An 18,428-nucleotide genomic window follows, 5' to 3' on the forward strand; every position below is an offset into this window, starting at 1 on the left:
AGGAGGACTCCTGTTTTATTCTGCAGACTAAGCTGATACCATGCTTAAGTTTCTGTCCCCAGTAGCAGAGACCATAACAGAAGACAAGTTTTGTTAACAGTTTAAGGAAATAACCTTTTAAAAGTTTCCATACTATGCAATTATGTCCCAAAGCAATTTTGATACAAGTTTTCTGTAGCCATAATCATCTTCATGGTACATATAGTCATCTTCTCATCTATTAACAGCCTTGTAATCCCACAGCCCTTTCGCGCTGGAACACTAAATCAGCTTTGGAGAGGAATTTTGCACAAATGCAAACAAACAACTTCTGTTAATAGGCGCAATGCTATTCAAGTCTTCCAGTGCCTGTAGATAACAGGCATCAAGAACACATTTCTGACCCCCAGGCAAGGCATCAGAGAAAAATCAAGGAAACAACTTCGAGGTTTATTTCTTAATTACAACAAGCTGTCTGCAAATTCAGGGCATGATAGCCTTGAATTGATCTCACTCATTCTCAGTGTAGGAAATGAATATTTAAGTAGTTTCTGGGTATCAGTTTACTGGAGATAAACAAACTTACTCAAGTGTGGCTCAATTTGAAAGATTTCTCATTTCCACTTCTAATTTATTTCAAACTTCATCACTTGTAAGATTCCCATTAGTACTTTTTTTTTTTTTCTGAGTAGTATCATCATTTAGTCATGAATTCATGTTCCAAATAATGTACAAATCTGGTAACAAATTTGCTGTCCTCCTTCAGCTCTCATGTGTTCTTCACATGAAATCTGTGCAGCAGGTCACAGTTCATTTAAAACAAACAAAACCCCTGCACACACCAAATCATAGCTTCCCCTTAGAAATCACTACAATCTCAGTGGTCAAGGCTAGGAAAGATAGGGTGGTCCAACATTCCTTTACAGTTTTCACTCTAACGGGAGACAAGAGAGACTCATGAAATCTCAAGGAAGACAACCCGACCCACAGAACACACAGGTGAGCTGTAAGTGCCCTCTCTTTTCCACCCAAGGAGATTGCTTTCCCTCTAGCAGAAAACTGGCAACACTTAACCATCTCCCTCCCAGATCTAAAGTTATTAAAAGATTTTTTACAAAATACTTACACACACACATATACACTAATGGTGTTCCAGTGAACAAAAGAAGGAAAAAACCCAAACCTCCCACTTTCCTTTCTGTCTTCAGCTTTCCTAGCTTTTCTCAGTACCAAGTTGTTTTAAAACCTCAGGAATTAGTGACACCTAAATGCAAGCAGAAAATCTAAGACAAAGCAAAACTGTCCCATGAGATTTCACATAAACAGAAAATACACAAACAATTAATTAGAGTTACATGCTGTAACTTAACACGAGCTCAGAGCTAGTGGAAGAGCATGTGCATGTCACTAGAAATATTTAAACAAGAAGTTCAGTGTTTGATTACATCAGTCAAGCAAATTTGGAAATGTGTAGATCTGCCAAAAGCACTTTTTTGTATCAGGAAGCAGGCAGTATGTGTCTGCCTGCTGCAGCCTGAACATCTCCCGAACATCTCAGCAAAACCCTTGTGCCTTTTCTACTGTCCACGCAGGCAGCTTCATTCTCCTGCTCCACTTCACATCTCCTTTCTGCACCACTGTCAAATCACCTTGAGCATATTCAGTTTTGCAAAGGCCTACTAATGCAGCTCATTTTCCTCCCTTCTAATTTATTTTTCACCTTACCTTTCTCCCCAGATCCTCCCTAAATGGTGCACTACTTGAAGCCTTGAACCCTCAGCTTTTCTCCGGTCTCACATTATCACATTAAAAGAAATAGGTAGCAGTCTCTGCAGACAGACACCAAACAGAAAAACTTGAAGAGCACTTTCCCTTTGATTGCATTCCATGATTTTCACTCCAATCTCATCTGTTATGTCCCTTGGCCTTTTAAAAGTAGCTTAGAAACTCTTAGGAGAAAGGGCCATAGTAGATTTTTCATATTGTATTTTAACATGTAACAGAGGAGTGCTACTTAGTTTTTCCTTTTGAGTATGAAGCTACTTTTGTTTAATTTTTAAAGGCAGATAACATGTCCTAAGCATTCAACATTGATTTTCTCCAGAAAGCTATTATATTAATTTTCACATGGAGAAAAGTACAGACATCAAATACAATTAAAAAAATTTATATACATATCTCATTTAATACTCAGTTCTATCTGGAAAGAAAAACAACTACTAAGGGTACCCTGGTCCCACAATCATACTCTCTCACACAAGAGACTGGGCTCTCAATAGCTTTATTTAGGAGCACAAGCCAGATCCTTAATACTCTTATAATACAGTATTTTTCTCTGATACAGTGCTTATGCTTGCAGAAAGTTTTGATGCATTTACATTGCATTTGTGATTTAATCTACAGCTCTACACTTATCCCTTAGGTGTGCGGTAATCCCTACTATTAAAAAGGCAAAGCAAAACAAAAAAGCTGAACACACACTATTTAAGCAATCTATTTCAAACAGATGTCAGAAGCATATTTTATTATTTCTAAATCAGACCATTGATCAGCAAGATGATGAGCAAAGAAAAAGATCTACTAACCTAAAACGTGTGACACTTATTTACACCGCATTTCCAATCGATAAGGTAAAAACATTAGTAAAATATGAAGAGTCATGGTTTTGATTTACTGCTGCTTCTCATGTTCTGAAGTCCTTCACATCATGCTGGAATGGTGTGCACTTCACCCACTAGCACTCTCCTGCTGTAGCATATCAATCCCACATTAGTTATGCGAAAATGGTTCAAAACGGCTCTACTAAAGGTGGCAAACAGCTCTAGCTGGCTGTATTCTTGATCATTATCCTCAGGTATTAGCTCATCTTATAAATACCTTGCACATAGACAACAATTTTTATGATGAAATAAACGTTTGTGAACATCTATGATTTGCTCACACTACTTGATTGTTTTCCTTAAGAATAAGTCCAGACTAAAAAGATTTCATCTCCTTTACTTGTCTATAAACAAAAGCACTTGTGGAGGAGGAGCAGACAATAAATGCTTCTCTTGTATCATTACTGTATTTGACCTTCAGCAATTTCTTTTAAACAGGAGAACTTACCTTGTCTCCATCTGATAACAATAGAGACAGCACATTTAGCATCCTACATGATGATGTTTCTTGAAATGTCAAGGGTTACTCATTAAAAACGAGACCAGAATGATTAACACTTCAAGGGTCCCATTTGTATTGGCTTGATTTATGGCACAGTAATAATGAGTAACGATATAAGGCAAATAGTCATATGTCTGTGAGCAGTTCTGGACACTGAAACAAGACAAACTTTTAAATGAGCAATGCAGATGTCTATGTTCTAGTATTAATCTTCTGAGACCTGTGATATAAAACCCCTTTTTATTTAATTTCTTGGACCTTAACTATTTTTCTTAATTTGAGCATATGGTCTCAGTTTAGTGTAACAGCACATGTGTATATATAAAAGACAGCTAATAGTATCACTCTATTTCTATACATCCATCATTTCTAGATGCCATTTTAAGTCTAAAAGCCCAAAGGGTTACATGGCTCATACACAATGGGACTCTAGAAGCTGCTCCATTCCATACCAATTCAATGGAACTCAAGCATTACAAGATGTAAGTTCGTTCCACATGGAGAACAGAAAATATGTAACACCTTGGTTCTCCAAAATAGATCACATCCTCATTACCAGATGATGAATCTAATTGTCATAATAATTTTTGACTTTCCTTCAGTTCAAGAGAAAATGGATATAAGTTCAATTCAACATAGAAGCTTCAAGATCGAGCCACAGAACAAACAAAGCTTTAGAGCTATTGGTAAGTTAATTGTTTCAATTACTTCAGAAGGAAAACAGTTTCCTCTTTTCTAGCCTAACTGGAGCTTTAACAGAGAAACTTTGAAAATACCACTTACATGATGACACACAATCAGAATCCAGCCAGACTAGGAACAACAGCATTCAACTAATGTGCCTGTTCTATGGGAAGAGTAGGCTCAAAATAAGGAAAAGGAGTATCAAAACTGACTCCACGTAAGTAAATAAAGACAACTCAGCAACAGGAAGATGAGAAATGCGTCGTCTCTTTGCACACCAGAACACTCTTCAAAAAGTCATCTGTCTTTCCTTCCCTAAGGGACTTTTTATGGAGATTAATTTCTATGCCTCATTTCATTATTATTCAAGAAAGTGCTTTGGATTTTCTGTTCCAGTGTAGCAATAAGAGTTAAGTTATAAACTGCATTTTTAGAATGCGTTTTTCTCCAACATTCTAGGACCCATTTCAGCTTTTAAAACACCTTGAAATTATGCTCAATGTAGAAATTACAAATAAAGGAGTTAGCATTTTCATCTTCTGGATGGTATTTTTTCCTGACATTCAATTAACCCTGTATCACTGATACTAATATTTCAATTTCCACTAAAGTTGCATTTCTGGTGCTTTTTTTTGTTGTTGTTGCTCAAACAGGTTTTTAAATTTATTAAGGGTACATTAAGGTAAACCAAATGGCACTTTATATAGTGAATTAACTGAACAGGTAACACCTACAAGCTATTTGAAAAAGCAGAAAAGCATCTAAATTACATCTCCTGTTAAGTGCAAATGCTAGTGACATTACTGCATTACAAAATGCTAACTGCAGCTATTAATTTACACAGAGATTTCTACGTTATATTATACCAAATTTTAAGATAGATAAGGGTTTCCAAGCAAATACCTTTAAACATGTAGAAACCACTTAAACATCAACAAATAAAAAAGATACAGCTTTTGTAAAGTTAGATGGCAATGTAAGACATCAGTTTCATCCACATGAAGTGATTTTTAAGTCTAACATTATGGATATTTATTTTTAAGGAATTAATATTTCTGTGATTTCAACCATAGGCAAAGATGAATAAGGACTGAAATCTCTTATTCCAGAATACTCTCCTCACCACCATGCAGATTCTCAAGAACAGATATATCCTAAATCTCAAGATTAGCATATTGCATTTCTTTTTTAGTTAAGCTGCATTAAAATCTTACTTTCCTTCCATTAGAAGTACCATTTAGCTTAACTTCCTTCTCGTTTCATCCATGCAGACATTGACTCATGGAAAGCAGAACAGGAGCAAGATGCAATATGTTAGACATTCATTTTGAAGAAGGCAGGCATCACGGACAACTTCATCACAGTTATTAAAAACCAGGGAATAATGCCTAGTGCATGTGTAAAAGCTCAGACAAATATTACTAGGATGTACCCTTGACCAAGAAATGATAAAAAGTAAGTTGGTAAGTTGGAGCAGGGTGGAAGGACACATGTCTGCCTCTAGCTGATTTTATTAAACTTTGCTTATGTTATCTGTCAGGGTTTCAGTAAGATGTTCTATCTTTCAAAACAAGTATCTACCTAGTGAAGTGGAGCTCTTGGTCAGCATCACTGAAAAACCATGAAGATGTAAAAGCACTCAACAACATGGTGCTGATCTGGCAGAATCACCACAAAGACTGATACACTGGTAGCTGGTTGATCAGCCTGTAACCACAGATCTGCATACTACCTAGACTGAAGTTAGAGCTTTTTCTTCCTAGAGGGATCTCCCTTTAGTCATGTCAGTTACAAACTAGCATCATATTCACATAAAACTTAGTGCTGGTAATGACTGACAGACTGGGTAACCGCTAGAACTTTTCCACATCAATGTACCCTAAGAGTGAATCAACCTCCATAAGGTAACAACAGCATCACTCTCATGCCTGTCCATCGAGGATTCCACATAACCCTACATCATAAAAAATTATAAAAAAATTTCTAGATGTAGCGTTTTACTTCTGAATCAAAGCCCTCATAAGTGTTAGCTTCAACTAGATTTCCTCAAGCACGGTAAACTTTCTGATATGTCAGATAACCTTTTTTTAAAAATTTATTTATTAGAGAGGGATGGAATAAAAAACCCAAATCCATAAAATTGGACTAAATTCCCCCTACTATTTTTACATGGGAATATTTACTGGTAACTTCTGCATGAATTTTACATCTGCTAGTTCTAATACAAAGAGCACATCCTTATGAGAGAAGAACAAAAATTTTGGAACAGTTTTGTACACTAGGATTGAAATTGAACTTTAAAGGCAAGCAAAACAAAGGTGGTGAAGTAAACACTGCATTTCCCTTTCTTAACTCACATTAAAGCTCAAAAACCGTTACAAGTAGTTCACATATCTACCATTGAGAAACTGAACAGACCAGTGACTATCACATATAGCACTACATCAATCTTGGCTAAACTAGAGTCTGACTTTATCCTATTTTCACTAATTTCAAAGGCAGAAAATCCTGTAACTCAAAATCAGTGGGATCAGGACTAGGACATTAGAAAGCAAATGTATATTAAAATTAGTCTGTTTGTTCTCATGAAAACAAACTGTTTTCACTTGTTCATTATCTCAAGGGTAATATTTCAAAATAAAAAAACTAGCCTTAAAAGAAATAAAATCCACTTACAATGATTCACTTGTATAGCAAACAAAATGGTACCACATACAGCAGCACAGGCTTTTCCTTTTTTCTTTTATTTTTTTAACTATCATTATCAACAATTTCACAGTAATAACGAAGTGATTTTAATATATATTTAGGATTATTACATATCCACTTCTAAAGCCTTCTATGATTGGCTTCAGTTAGTCAGATCCCAAGAAGCTTAGAAACATTTACTTGAAGATAGTTGTTGTGATGCTAATTTACAAGCTATAGCTTGCTACAGTTCCATTAGATTACTGCACATGGGTTACCACACATTACAAGTGGGAACAGCACATGTACATTCACATAGATACAGTAAATACGCTTTGTACTAAGAATAACAGACATATATTAATACCTAGGAGATTAATTTTAAAGCTGCATTGTGTGCAGTTGTGAAATAGGGCTGGGAGTTCGAGCTGGGCAATCTTTTACTTGAAGGGTTTCATCCCTAAACAATATTGTTTGGCAGTGATAAAAAACAGCCTGTAAGTATTGACAGAATTTGGCACTTTGTTTCATGCTTTGTTCATATCGAAACAACATTGATTCTTTAGAAATGGGATGAGAATTTTTTTTTTAAATGCTTTAGAATTTTTCATTTTACCCCACCCAATGTAGTCTTCCTCAGTTTCAATTTCTTCCTACTTTGCTCGTGAAACAAACTTCAAAACATTCCAGCTTTGGTTCTATTCCAAATTCTAGGACGAAGAGATGACATTGGACATAGGATGTCAAACCCACTTATCTCTCTCCATAACGTTTTTGAAGATGGACTATATTTTGAAGATGAACTATATTTTCATTCTATAAAGAAGACATCAGTAACAACGCACACAAAACTAAATCAAACAGAGGAAACAGGGCACCTTTTCCTAGTTTTACCATATGGACTGAAGAGTTATTTCTCTTATCTGGAGTTAAGTGCATAAGGTAAGTCTTGCTTCATTTCTACTACTTATTTTTATTTTTAAAAACCCATAATACCAAGAAACCCTGAAACCCTGTTTACTAATTAAAAGGAAAAAAAAGGAAAAAAAAAAAGAGAAAAAAAAAAAGGAAATTGCCAAGCAAAAAGCCCACCATAACTCAGCTGCTAATAGCACTGACCTTGTTGATATACTACCTAAATGAGGTTTCAAAATAGCAGTAGGGTAATTTATGGTAATCCCTGATGTACATTACAGGTCTGCATTTGGAAATGCTAACATCAACATATAAAATAATTTCTCATGGTCTGTAGCTGCTGCTCTGGAAAGCTTAGTATGAATTGCTCAGAGCAGTTCAATACAGCTCATATATACTTTGTGATTCCAAAATTCAATTTTGGAACTCGTAATCAACTACAAAAATACTATGAACTGAATATGAGCAACATTAAAATGCAATTTCTTCTTACTATTGACTACTTATCAACTGACAACTTAGTCTGTTGAAATTAAAACAATTGGTGTATTTTATGGTGATTGCTAAAGCTGCTGACCATAAGGAAAATTATTGTGCTTTACAAACTTAAAAGTCTCTTAATCTAAGCAGCCAATTACACCTAATGCTTCTAAAGACAACGTAACTTTAAATAAAATGCATTAATGAAACATTAAAAGGTTGCACAATTAAAGCACAGTTGAATACGTTCACATTAACTCTTCCAGTATGTCTACAGAGGTAAGAATCTGCCTTAGTTAAACAATTGCACAGCCTGATGTGGCAATGCTGGCTATTCATCTACATTTACAAAAGCTTAGATGAAAGGTATCTTACCCCTTCCCTCTCATTCCCTGCTCAAACCATTAGTTCGGCAAGAAAATGGGGCCCAAATCTTCCACTGAATGACTCAGTAGAACTTCAATGAAATCAGTGGCATATTTCCTTACAGATGGAAATACATCATATGGTGGTACAGATCACATCATATGGTGGTATAGGCCCATTTTCCCCCATTAAAACTTTATTTAATAATCATCACCAAATGATTAATTCTCAAAACAGTACTGCAAAGTTCAAATGACAGTGGCAAAAGTAAAGTTTCCACACTCACCTTGACATGCTGCATCTTCTGATCTTTCAATAACCAAAATAGTTGCTTACCACTCTTGTACTCTTTAAAGGCATTTAGTGCATGGTCTGATTTATTGAAATGTACAGAATAGAATGTACAGAAATCTATAGTACAGCTAATAAGTTGATGAAACTCCAATAGTTACAGTACTGTAACTATGCTGTAACAGAGGTCTCATGTTCTAGCAAATAGCCGTGAAAACACATTGCACAGATAAGGAACACCAGCATTTGTGGACACCAAATCACTTGGACAAATGCAAGCAGCATTCTTCACAACAATACAGGGAATAAATTTTGCAGATATGTTGTATCCAAGACATGTATTGACCTAGAAACTTCAATGACAAAATTCTATTTTGTACAAAAACCCAGGACATCTTTGCTGACAGAAGTAGCTAACCCACATGCTGTAAAATCCATTTTGTCCTGGGCTAGGGAAGACCTAGATGCAAACTCTGACTAAAGGGCTAACTAACTGCTAGCTAGGAGAAGAAGAGGAAACAATACCAGTCACTATGCCTAGAGTTGAACCTTTGTCACTCAAAAGCTATTAATAATACAAACTTAAACAACAGCAATACATTAGCATTTGAAAGCTGTTTTACTAGTTGAGGGCACAGTGTGAGCTGTGCATCGTAGAACTATCTGTATTTTACAAGGGTGGGATAGAATGTGTTTATAGCAACCAAAGTACTAACAAAAAAATGGGAAAACTAAAAGCTCATGGAACCACTGACCTAATGTTAGAGCACCTGGTATGTGGCACTTCCTCAGTAAAAACACCCAATAAGAGTAATACTTACTTCCCATACCTGGATCTAGATAAAACCATGGAGAAAACAGATGGTGAAGGGCTTACCTCTGGGAGAGACTACATGCAGAGGCTGGCGATGGATAAGATCAAAGTTTTGAAAAAGCCTATGAAAGCAGAACTTCATGGATTTCAACCGACTGCACTTTACAAAATAGAAGGGCTCAGCATGGTAATACTGAGCTCTGCAGAAAACCAGACAAAATTTTGGATGAATTGGGTGCTCTGAGGAAAGAGCTAGGAAAGAAATTGAGGAAAATGAAAAGGCATTAATGTCAGCTCATAGGTACAGCTTTAACCTGGATGTAGAGAAGGTGAGGAGTATTTAGTTGCTATAGTTTATAAAGTACATCAGGTGGTTATGAAAGAATGAGACCTGTTCTCAAAGGTTGCTAACAGTAAGGGCTTAGAGTTGGACAAAAGTGGGAGTAAGAGAAATATGAAAAGGAGCAGGGAAAAATGGTGAATAGAGCAGAGAACGATGTCAGGAAATCACAGCAGTTGTTCAGCGCAAGAAATGGTTTGGTGATAAAGGAGCACCGGAAGTACCTATCTATAGGAAACCTGTACGGTCTTCAGAGATGAAAAAGGCTCTGTAGTTAGTGGCACATGTGAATGACAGAATTCAAAAGAGGAAACTTCATGTATGAAGAGTAGTAAATATTCCTGCTGAGGTTGACTTGTAAGAAGAAGCAGGAAGGCTCAAGAAGCCTGAAATGAGCTATGCTGCTTCTGGTTTAATTTCTTTCTGCATGACACTTCCCTGGTCCAGTAGTTGGCTAACGCCTTGTGTAAGAAATGAACTCAGAAAAAAAATGGGCTGCACAGCTAAATCAGAAAAATTGTATCACAGATCAGAGCAGCTGAAAAACAAAGTGCCTTCTGGAACAAAAACATATGTTATGAGAAAATTAAGTTTACTTGCTTGGTTTTTAAAAAAGGCATCTGTGTTGTTTCAGATAAGCAACACAATCTCTACAAAAATGGAGCAAGAATGTCTTACTCCTCCAAACAGTATATGAAAGCCCCATCAGAGGCGCCAATGTTGTCAGCTGGTACCACCTTTTGGAACCAGTTTCCAGAGAAACAGCAGACTGGTAAGAAGAAACAAAGTGGAGGACAGTCAGTCTCCCAGGTTTGGATTGTCTATCAAGCACAACAATCCAACACCCATTACCACAGAAACAGGTGGAACTTGTGAAGTTCCATTTCTTGAAGTTCTTCTGTTAGAAAAACAAAACCCAGTTAAAAATAATTAACACCCTTTATCAGAAGAAAAAAAAAAGTAATGGCATTACTTAATTGCAGTGCCTTTTAACAGTGGTCAAGTCACTGATACACTACTCAAAGCAAAGTCAATGCAGCTATTGAATGCAAGTTCATATACTCCACTTAAGAATCTTTACCCTAAAGTACTTTAAGTATTTGCAGTTAATATGACTCAACACAAAATTCTTTGGTAGATGAGGCAAATACACTACAAGAACACACACATTACGGCCATTATTTCATTAATGACTTCACTTAAGTCCCAAGACATCTCTCTTTTGGTGGATGTCTCTAAAAGCTGTGTTGCTACGAAACACACTTTGCAGTCCAAACATCATATAGCAGTCCATGATCATTCATATGAACAAAATTATGTACAAACCACTTATCCCCCAGAGTAGAAAGTGATGCAAGAGCAACTGCTTGAAAACGTCATCTGAAACAGCATCCCAAACCTACCTACAGAATAGAGCTACAGAAGGGACTATTTGCTTACAGTCCTTTTAAAACGTAAACCCCAACTTTTCAATTACAGAAGTATGAACTCTTTTTGATACGTCATAATATTATTAGTTATTTAAGACTGAAGCCCACATAGACAACAATATGGAAAAAAACCAAACAAACAGCAAAAAAGCAAGAGTATATGGACTCCTCATAATCCTTAGCACACATCTCTCTGCATTTAGTAACACAAACTGAAACACCTAAAATGCCAACAGCCTACAGGCAAACCAGAAAAATACATCTATAATTTGGAACAAATAGTACTGTCTACTTAAAAGAGGCTCCGAACTGGAAGAGCGCAGTAATTGCTCATTAAGGCTACAGAAAATAAGCACTGCTGAAAAGAAGTCTTCCAAAGCAACAAGCCAGGGCTAAGCCCAATTCAATAGTCACTTTAATTTCAGTATACTTATAGGCAACACATTTAACTAGGAAAGATCTTTTCCCTACAATCTTACACTACTTGTTTTCTAAAACTCAGAAATGAGAATTCTGTACTAGAAAGCAGAAAACAATGCATTAGCCTCACACAGTAGCTTTAGTCAAGATGATTAATATTAAATACATTTTTTTTTTGTTCTTTTAAATAGAGAAGTTCAAATGAAACAGTTCAATGCAATAGAGTGAAAGAAAGAACATTTATTTTCAATAATACACTCAATATATTGAAGTTCAAACTTGTAGCAGAGAAACAGCGTTAAAAATGCAAAGAAGTAGCTTAAGTATCTTTTAATCATCCTTCAGAAACATTCTTCTAAAACACTGATGTGTTTTCTCAGTATAGGTTAATCCACTGGATATTTGCTAAGTTTTTGTAGAGTTGACATTTTGGGTATCCTCGATGTTTTACAGAAATAAGTTTTAGAAAAGCCAGGTTCTTATTATAAAAACCTACCTATATTAATAGGTTTAACGTGTACACATTTAAGTCATAAAGAACAGTTATACCCTAGACTTCCGAGATTCTGTTTAAAAGAGGCAACACCACAAAGACCATTGCATATTTTCATCTTTATTTGGCCCTAAATATATTGTCAAAGGACTTACTACACAGTAACATCCAGGTAGAACATTCTAGACATCGCCAGTGCAACTGAACTCTCTCTGACTTGATGCTTTTTTGCAGTTGTGCAGTGGTGAACTAGTGCTGCAACTGTGAAACGCAACCAACAGACAAATCCAAATGAGAAAGTAGCAGACAAGAAATTCCTGAATTTCAGATACAGGGCCATTACTACACTCACGAGTCACTGTGAGATACTGCCAGTCACAGCAAAGAAAGGGTACACCATTCTCGTAGTCTGTAAAATGGGAACAAAAAGCATTCCTAACCAAAAGGAAAGGACTGGATTTCTGTAATCAAAGCCCTGAGATAATGATAAATAAAGCAGCATTTTTACATTTTTTAAATTAAAATAATTTTTAAATTAAATTCATACCATTTAGATCTCCTGAATCACATTGAAATAATGCCCTGCCTGTTGCAATTAATGTCAATGCCAATATTCAGAACTTCCTGCCTCAATGAAAAGAACATACACATTTACCTGTTCCTAAGCCATTACTGTAGAGCAAAAATGTTGCATCTCTCCATACACATGTGACTGCAGGCATATGTGTGAGCAGCCAGGTAATTCCTCCAGTTTTAAAAACTATCATTTTAAATTACAATCCCATCTCAAATGAGTAACAGATTTCCTTTGCTACATCTTTTCTCACATGACATTGCTTTTATAGAACTCTGAATACATTTCAATGGCTTTTTCATAAGTCATCAATACAATATGTTCATTTACTTCCATATCTGACTATTTGAGATGTTGAGTAGTAATTTGCATTCCCACACTCTTAACAGTTGCTTTTAATAAAAAAATTTCCATGTTTTGATTTACATGTGTCATTTAAGTGTTTAAGATTCAGCAAACGGAAGGCACTTTCTTCTTTAAAAAAAAAAAAAAAAAAGGTTTTTTTTCAAAAGTATCTGAAATGTAGTTTTCCTCGGGTTTGTTTAAAGATCAGACATTCACAGAACAAAACCTATTGGGAGCATGTTAGTCAGAAAACTTTTAATAATTCCTTCAAACAAAACTGTGATATGTTGAACAACAACAAAAAAAAACCCACTCAACACCCACAAGGGTTTCTAAATCCCCAAGGTGTTAAAAGATTTGAGTTCTTGAAACAAGTCAAAGCCCCCAAAACACACAGCTACATTAAAAATACATGAACAACTTCTAGATATTATCAATATATGCTCTCGATAGAGAAACAGCAATTAGTTTATTAGCAACCCCATACTTCGTCTCAGGAGAAGCATTCTGAATTAGCCCACAACATTACAAGTCACACATAAAATAAACTTTAAAAAGAAACTATGCGCAGGGTTTCACCTGATGGACATCTCCTTCCCTACTTCAGTGCATCTTGCTATTTGTGATTCACAAAATGTTCTCTACAACACTAGATTCCATACCTCAGATATGAAACTGCTCGACGTTAAGCTTCACAATTAACAGCTAAAATACGAGCACCAGGAGTGGTGGGGTTTTGTTACTGCAAAAACATTTGGAGATACAGTAGATGTTTGAGATGCGTGCCCCACCACACGGACAGCTGGTATTTGTTACCACTGATTTGTTAATTATCGCAGAAGCATCAGCACAATCAAGATGGGTATCTACAACCTTTGGATATTATGCACACAATCAATGAAAGACTATCACCAACAGTTATGACACAGTCTGAAAAGGTAACACATAGTCGAGCCAAAAAATGGAGTTGGGGGGAGAAGTTCTTGCCTTTGAGAATTGAAATATGCAAACCCCACATCTGCTACAGTAGTGCTGACATTTAATACCGCAAGATCATACGGTGAACACCCAAGAAGCAGGGACCTCACTAATGTATCACAATCATACCAACAATCACTCTGATTAATGCATCAGCTGAGGCTAAGGAGTCAGTCCCGCACTAGAGCTGTGAGGTATTTGAGGGAAAGCAGTTGCAAAGAGCAGGGCAGCGTAGCGAGCATACGCGTACACGTACGCCTTGCAAAACTAGAGATGAGCAGCTCCCACAGACCGCAGGTGGAGAATACACTAAACACGCGTTTAACCGATCACATCTGAGCATCAGCCCCGCTCCAGCAGCGGGGACAGCGCGGGGAGCTGCTGCCCCAACAAAGCCATCCCGCCCCTGCGCGCACTGGGGATGCAGCCTTTCCCGTGAGCTCGGGCCCGGCTGCTCCCGCAACGCCACAGTGCAGAGCCGGAGCCAAACGCCGCGCCGGGGCGCCCCGCGGGGTGCGGACGGCGGTCCCCAGCAGCGCGTCCCCCCAGCAGCGCGTCCCCGTCTTTCCCCGCCGCCGCACCCCGCGGACAGCCGCGCACACGAGCCGCTTCGCCTCAGCGGCGGAAGCCAACAAGAGAGAGCAGCTGCTGCCCGGGTGGGCAGAGCACCGCGCCGCGCAAACCCACCCCGTCCGCTCAGGCGCGCCGCAACCGCGAGCGAAGACCGCCTGTGGGTGCGAGAGGAGCAGGTGCCTCAGCGCCGCACACAGCTGCGGGCGAGGCGTCTCCACTGGGCGACGGCGTCGGCTCCGCTTACGCTCGTAGCGGCACCGGGTGCCTGCAGCGGCAGCCCGCGCGGTGCCCGCACACCGGCACGCACCGCCTCAGAGCAAGGCGCCTGCCGGTACAGTCCTCCCAGCCCGCAGGGCTCCGCCGCCTCTCAGCACACATGTAGGCACATGTACACACCCAGTGGCATCAAAAAAAGCCCTCGGAGCAAACCCAGTGGCTCCCGCTCCAGCGGGGAAAGACACCCTCCTCTACTCCCCGGCACGGTCGCCGCCCGCCGCTGCTCCCCGCGAAAGGCGAAGTTCGGGCGCCCGCGGCGGCGCTCCCGCCTTCCCAGCAAACTTACCGAGCGCGGCCACCGGCTGAACTTTCAGCAGCGCCCAAGCTCAGCCCCGCCGACGGCTTCTCCCATCTCCTCTAGGTGCGGTGCCCGCGCCCCACTCCCCGGCAGCTGCGGCGCGGGCGAATATAAATCCACATTGCCGCTGCCGGTGGCTCCCCCGCAGCCCGCCCCGGCCCCTCCGCCCCGCTGAGGGGACGGCGCCGGCTCCTGCTGCCGCGCCTCGACCCGCAGCTAACGGCGACGGCACGTCAGACTGCGAGAAACCAAGGCAGGAGAAGAAGCGGGGCCGGGCTCAGCGCAACCTCGCCGCCGCTGTTGCCGCCGACGCCGCTCCTCTCCGGCGGGTATAGTGTCAGCGGCGCCGCACGCTCTCAGGGTGGATTGTGTGTGGATTTTTTTTTTTTTTTTCGTTTTTTTTCCCCTTTTCGGCTCCTTCGCTGTTAATGAGCATGCCCGGGAGATCTGCGCAGGCGCGTTATCGGCCGCCGCGCCTCTAGTCGCCTCGCACCGACCGCCGCCGCGGGTTGTGAGGCGGGAGTTGAGGAGGCTTAAACCAGGGCGCGGCGAGCTGGGCTGCCCCGCGGGCGGAGGTAGCACCGGGGTGGAAGGGCGGTGGAACCATCACGAGCTGAGCTATCAGCTGGGCGGCCCTCGGGGGAGTTAGAGAAGTAGCCTGGAAGGTGAGGCGGGTCCGCCCGTGTGAGGGCGAGGAGCTGCCCCGGCCCCGCGGGACAGGCCGGCCGTGCTGGACAGCGGCTTCTCACAGGAGCAGGGATGGGAGGAAAGAGACGAAGCCACCGACGGGCCTCTGCGTGTAAAAAGCCGCAGAATTCCTCTCTCTAAATAATTTACATTTCCGAGGAGATAAGACCGATAGCGGGATCAAGGCTTGGGAGAAAGCTGTCGATTTATAGATGGTGGTTCAACTGCTTGCCTTTCACGAGCTGAGCTTATTAATGTCGGTATCTCCCGTGGCTACCTCTATTAACAGTCCCGGGGCTTGGTGCAGGGGAACTTCGTCTTCTGGTGATGATCTCTATAATTTCATCATTTATAAGCCGTGTATCCTCGTGAGGACATACAAAGGCGTAAAGGTGATTACAACCTGCATTTTCATAACAGCTACATCTGCATCTGCAGATTTTGTTGTGCTGAGCAATCTCAGGATCTGAAAAAGGTGTGCCTCAAAGGCTGTACCCAGCTCATCATCCCAGCTTCAGTTTACATGCATACCACATATGTGTATTTATCAACTCAAAATCACTGTGGTTGTTTACATTATTTAGCCTGTGCATTCAGCAACAGGAACACACTGGGGAAAAAAAAAAACATGTAATTCACAGTTCTCATTATTTCTTCACGAGTGTCTGCATACATCACCCACTGAAGTGGAGTTTCTCTTTTTACTCTATACCATGCCCCAGGACATACTTCATTTAGGCAGTTTATGCTGTTTACATAAGTATTTGATGAAAAAGCACATCATGAAGAAACTAAAACATCTTGCAAACTGGCACTTAAGAGAAATTTTTGCCTATATAATGTCTTGTAGTACATTAAAAAAAAAAATAGGTAAGGTCATGTGTGACTTCAATATACTGCTGCTAAGACAAGCCTGCCCTGAGCTTGCTCTATCAGAAATAAAATTCAGGTGCCCATGAGAAATCTGACCTAGTCATTTTCACTTGGTTCATCAGGTAAAAGCACAGAGTTTTGATATTCAAAATTATCTTCTGACAGTTTGATCTGTTTGTAGAGAACAAAGGGGGGGAAAAAATTCCTCACTGACTAGCATTAAAGAGGTGATAAAGGAAATGGCCCAAAATACAACTTTTTTTTCAAAACATATATATTAGTATCTGTATATATATATATGAAGCGAAGGAGATGTGTTTCCCCAATTCATGGAGGCTAAAACCCAAATCTGAAAATGGTTGTGAGGTTTTAGTAACTCCAAATCTCTTGAAAACAAAACCTCTTGAAAAACAAAGAATGGGGAGATGAAAAGGAGGAGGAGGAACCAGGAAGATGTTCAAGTTTTCAAATCTAGCATTAAAATTGCTGCTTACATGAATTGAGAGTACTGACTCTGTATTGTCTTTTGTAGACCTTAGGTGTTTGTTTCCTTCTCTTCTAGAGATTTCTAAAGATGCAAATTTAAGATGAAGAAGTAGGTTTAGTTCTTCAGAACGAACTCTCTTTTCAGCAACACTCCAGAAATCTGTATCTGCCTCTCCCTAAAGAAAGCACAGCTCTAAAAATTCTGAAGTAAGTATAGAGTCCTTCAGGAAGTCCTTTCTGTGTTCCTTGGATTAAATGCATCCTATGCATCAGAAAAAGCCATGAACTACTACGGGTTATACATTGCTTTCTTTGGAAGGCCAGAAGTAACAAACTAAACTCAATTCTCACGAATCTTGAAGCCATTAAATGTTGCTATGAACTGAATCTAAAAATCAATCATTTAAAGTCAGAACAGTCCCCTGAAAATTTTGTCTCAAATACCTGTGACTTAGTCTTTATTCCTTGAGTGCAATAATGCTTCAGCAGTGTAGATCAGTCATCAACTATTCTGAGCCTAGAGTAAAGAGAGACATGGTTGTTTTGATTTCTTCTTTCTCTACATAGACCTTAACATTGCTTTTCATTAACACTAAAATTTTATACTGCGGGTTGCAAATGGAAGGTTCATAACAAAAAAAAAAAAAAAAAAAAAAAGGAAAAAAGCTGTAAAATTAATTTGATGTTAGTAACAAGAATGCAAGAACATAAACCAAGATTGCCTACCAGCCTCTATTCCAGATTTGAGGGTACTACCAGATTCAAGTAAATATTGCCTTGCTATTAGCAGACAAAGGTCACATATTATTAATGCTTCTGCTCAGAATGCTATGGAATTGTCTGTTGTGGTGATTAACATAGAGGAGTTAGGATGGCAAAATGGCAGCCTCACCAAGGGAAGAAATAAAAAGATAACCAGTGGAGGTAGATATTGAGTCTTACCTTTCTTTCTTCAGTCACTACTGAGATAAACGAGCCAAAGTTGATAAACTCAATAGTTGAATTAGTTGTCAGATATTAAGTGGAGTATCTGGTATATATGGTAATTCAGATAGTTATGGGATGCTTCCTAGTGAGTTGAGGTTAGGAAAACCAAAAATGTCTGCTTGGAGCACCATGCAGATCATACATATTAGTCCATGAGGAAGACACATCAGAAGCTGTGAAACTTCAGGTATATGAGATGCATGCTCCAACAGAACTAGGAGCCGGTTACAATGCAAAATGAGACCCACAGGATAATCAGAGCTTTTATTTTAGAGAAACTATCCCAGTG

This window comes from Indicator indicator, chromosome 17, assembly GCF_027791375.1.
Source record: "Indicator indicator isolate 239-I01 chromosome 17, UM_Iind_1.1, whole genome shotgun sequence".
Classification (NCBI taxonomy): domain Eukaryota; kingdom Metazoa; phylum Chordata; class Aves; order Piciformes; family Indicatoridae; genus Indicator; species Indicator indicator.